Raw genomic sequence first — 4,940 nt, forward strand, 5'->3', positions numbered from 1 at the left:
AATGTATTCAATTACTAAAATTTATTCAATTAATCATAAATGAATAAATACATTACTATAGTAATAATACTTTTTAATAATTGTTATTTGATTTTACAACAGTAACATTACAGCAAGATAAGAAACTTTAATAATTAATAAATACATATATAACTATATTAATAATACTATTTAATCATAATTATTATTATTTTATTTTACAAGATTAAAATTACAGCAAGATTAGAAACTTTTCAAAAAATAAATGATCTTACGAGTTACGTCTGTAAATATGCGTATGAATATGAGATCTGCCTTACAAAAGGAGTTCCAGATGTTTTTGTTATTGTTATGATTTATTCTTCATCTCTGATTTAATGTCTGTTTTCTCTACAACACAGATGTAAACAAAGCGGACATACTGATGCTGTAATAAAATGCTAATTTAAGATTAAAGGTGAGAATAGTTTTCACAAGCTGTTACTACAACATGAATTATCTATTAAACACTAAATCTGAGGTCGTACTAATATTTGTTCATTTCATAAACGGCGTGTAATTGCTTTCAAGCGTCTTCATACAGTATCACCTTCTGATCGAATGACCTAATAAAAGTCTTTCATTCGAGCGCCGGAGGGGAGAAACGCAGACTTATTTTCTCATTAAGAATCTGTCACACTTCTAATTGTGTGTTTTATTCTAAAAGCTCTTCATGTTTAATTCAGGCCTTTGTGTTGTACTGCAAACCCTCAGGACATCTGCATAATTTATGCACCGAACAAGAGAACACGCCGTTAAAGTTTGGACTATTGCAAACATTAATAAACTCACATGCATCAGCGGGATGAATTATTAAAATGAGAATCTAGTCTGGTTCAAAATGAGGCTGTCGGCACATGTTCCTTCATCGCTGCTCATTTCCATCATGTCATTCATCTTCGTTACGTCTCTCAGAGTTCACAGGTCTCCATCCGACGGACCTGAAGCTGCGCTCTCTTCAGACGGAGCCGCTTCAGAGACGCTTCAGAGATGCTTTAGTGACGCTTCAAAGGCTACGTTCACACTGTGAGCCTTAGTGCTCAATTCCAATTTTGTGCTCAGATCCGATTTTTTTGTATAGCTGTTAGGGATGTAACGATTAACTGCGAGCCGGTTGAAAATCGATTAAACTTGAGTTTAAATCAGAGCTTCTCTCTTAAAAGGACACATTTTCTGCCCCGTGTTTAATTTATCTACCCAACCTGGCAACCATTCGCAAGCGCTCTCTCTCTACACAGCGGAAAAAGATCAGAGAGTCAGAGTACATTTAGAGTTTCTCTAAATGAGGAAGACTACAAAACAAGTCACATATGATATAAGAGATCTGCACTTAAGCCCAGACATGAACCGACTCCAGCACATCCATCGTATTTGATCATCAGGCTTTTATGGCTCATATAGTCTGATAGAGTGAGAATATGAAGGAAAAAACAGCTCAGTTTTATTCAGAGGCTCCTCAGAAGATGTGAGATGTTTTGGAGGCTTGTGAAGATCATTCCTCCGCTGAGGAACAGTGAAAGTAAAGCTTCTGGAAACAAACGCTCCTCAAAAGATCCTGAGGATCAGATTTGAGACTCTAAAACATGATTGATGGAGAATCAAGTAAAGCTGAGCTGCTTCAGTCCAGTAAGTGTTCATCTGGAGATATTACTGCAGTTATTATAAACCAGCTAATCTCTTCTCTGTCCTCCATCTGCGTCTCTCGTTCCAGTGTGATGTTTCAATCAATGTCTGTGAGATTCAGTGTGCCACCGTTAGCTCGTCACCTCACACACACTAATCAATGTTTGCCTGTGTAATATGAACGCTCTATTTCTGATCTGCTTTTAATTGCTCTTTTTTGTGATGGCAGCATCAATAATGAATACGGTACAGAAACAGGAAAACATAATGTTTGCTTTAAAGTGGTCATATGATGCCCATTTTCCACAAGTTGATATGATTCTTTAGGGTCTTAATGAAAAGTCTGTAACATAGTTTGGTTAAAATTTCTCAATGGTAGTGTAAAAAACACACGGTCAAAAACAGCTCTTTTCAGAGCAAGCATTTTTTGTAGCATTTCCCTTTAAATGTTAATGAGCTCTGCTGACTCCGCCCCTCTCTTCCACATTAGAGGAACAACCGTGTGTTTGTGAATCTGCCGTTACAGTCCTGCGAACAGGGAACGTTCTCACAACGTTTTTTAAAAGTTATATAAAGGTTAGGACAAAATGTTCTTAAACTAATGCTTATGGAACGTTCTTGTAATGTTATCAATATTTGATATACGTTCTCATAACACGTTCTGAGATCAATAGTCTTAGAATGCCATACGTTTACTTGATGAACGTTGTGATAACGTTGAGAGAAAACGTTCTTAGAATATTAAAAATGAACACTCAAATAACGTAAAATTTTAGGTGAAAATATAGGTAGCAGAATGTTGTAAGAAACTTTGTAACCTTTAAATAACGGTTTTTTTTTTTTACGACATTTTAACGTTCTTAGAATATTTTTTTTAAATAAATGTAAATTTTGCGTAAAAATAAGGTTAATAGATTGTTGTAAGAAACGTTTTTGTAGACATTTTAATGTTATATTTTGGGTAAAATTAAAGTTAGTATAATGTTGTATAAGAAACATTTTTGTAACTTTTAAATAACGTTTACGTTCACGACAATCGCGACAAGTTCATTAATTCATTATTTATTTATAAAGCACATTTAAAAACAACCCAGGGTTGACCAAAGTGCTGTACAAATCATAGAATCCAAATTATAATCTTTCAAACAACAAACAAAAACACTAAAATAATAAATTAGGAATGTTCTTAGGATAGTAAAAATAAACGTTCATATAAAAGTCAGGTTTTGGTGAAAATAAAGTTAGTGGAATGTTTTTGGAAACATTTTTCTAACCATCAAATAACATTATAATCACAACAAGAAACATTTTAACATTTTCAGAACAACAAAACAATGCTGCCATAATGTTTTTATAACCAAAATCTGGAGTGAAGATGTTTCTCTTTGATCATTAAAATATTAAAGACATTAATTAACTAAATATGAAAAGATCTAAATATGTGTGAATGAGCATCAGAGTGTTATTTGGAAAGAGAGGAACACGTTAATGTCAATTTTATACGAAAATAATTTCAGTTTTTCTACTTTTATTAAAGATGTTACTTGTCGTTTCTTTATGACTATTTGTGAAAATTACTAGCATTTCTGAGTGAAAACTGTGTTAAAGTCAATCCTACTTTCAGTGCAAAGCATAGCTTTGTTTAACAATAACCTTAAATAATCGTATTTGCCGAAACGAAGCTGCTGTTTTGTGTCTCGCCAGCAGTGCGTCGAGCTGTTAGAGACGATATCCCAGCATGCTTTGTGTTTTCATCGCATCTCTGAGAGAAGCTGAACTGAGCTTTAATTATATAACACACGTGTGTTTGGACGCACTCCGAATCTACAGCAGAATCTGATTCATCTGTCCAAAATGAAGCTGTGCGTCTGCATTTCTGACAGCTGATTAACAACAAATGTTCGTTTTCTCTCGCTGCTGCTGAAGGAGGAGAGACATTTTGCACACAGCGAGTTTAGATGCTTCAGTCTGGCTTCTGCAGAAAGTGGGTCATTCATTTCACAGCAGATCCTGGATCCAATAAAACCATGGTTAATTTTCGTTAAGGGTTGTGGACTGTGTCATCTATATATAGCAAAAAGGTGGACAAAAATTAACCCCTTAACTGTCACCCCCCATTTTTTAAAATAGGCATGAAAGTGCACTATCCAAACTTAAATTGTTGTAATTTATGAACACTTTGGAATTCAGACACAAGGTTGGTCTCTTTTTAAAGAAGAAAATCTGCAGATTATTGCATAAGATTAAAGTATCAAAACGTTATAGAAGTTTAAATGTACTGTAAATAAAATGCACTATATTAATTTTATTTATAATAAATATTTTAGATAACAGGTTTTACTCTAAAATTGGTATAACATTAAAGCCATATGTCTAAATAAGTTATGTTCCAAATTTGAAGTTGATATGAAAAAAAATGAGTGAGATTTTATTTAGGGCGTCATACCACAAACAGCCACCGGGTGCCACCCAAACGCCATTGAATTTTTTTAATGCATTTTTCTGTCACAAATGTCTAGATTTCTCTGTCAATATTACTTCTATCTCAAAATAAGACTGAGACTGCAGACCTTTCCAGTGATATGTCTTTTGTCAAGATTATAAAAAGGTTTGATTCTAAAAGAGCGTAATGCATTTTGTAATATGACACTTGACACCGCCCACAAATGGGGAGGAGACCGCCAAAAGATTTTAAAGTACCATTTCCATGGTAACACAATGTCCGATTTCGAAATGGTTTCCACAGGATGAATCTAGGGCTTCTAAGCTTTCCAATGATATATAACTCATGCTGATTACTTAAAGATTTGATAGAGAAAAAGGACAACAACAAAAAGAGCACCTAGCATCCCACAGGTGGGACGGTGACAGTTAAGGGGTTTTAAAGATTAAGTGGATATATGAATTAAATGTTTGGTCAATAGACTATTAAACAAGGATTTGATCGTCCTGTAAGTGTAGCAGCAGCAATTACATGCCCGAGCCGAATCGCCGATCACACAGACTGCCTTTAAAAACATACGAGACGCAGTGAAAAGGAAAAAACCTTCACAGGTTACGTGTTTTCTAAAAGTTGAAACTGTTTTAACTTTGCAAGGCTACATCTCTTCTGTGTGACGCGAGTGCAGCAGTCGTATTTGTCTGTCTAGAAAATGCGCTGAATTTGCGTTCTGTGTGAACGGCTTGGTTTCGGTTTTAACCTAATCAAGATCTTCTCCGCATTGAGCTTCTATATTTCTCTAATACTTTGAATGAATAACGCAGCAGCGGCGCGTCTCGTGGGCTAGACTAACAAAACA

Source organism: Sinocyclocheilus rhinocerous, unplaced genomic scaffold (assembly GCF_001515625.1).
Source record: "Sinocyclocheilus rhinocerous isolate Xijiao unplaced genomic scaffold, SAMN03320098_v1.1 scaffold6087, whole genome shotgun sequence".
Classification (NCBI taxonomy): domain Eukaryota; kingdom Metazoa; phylum Chordata; class Actinopteri; order Cypriniformes; family Cyprinidae; genus Sinocyclocheilus; species Sinocyclocheilus rhinocerous.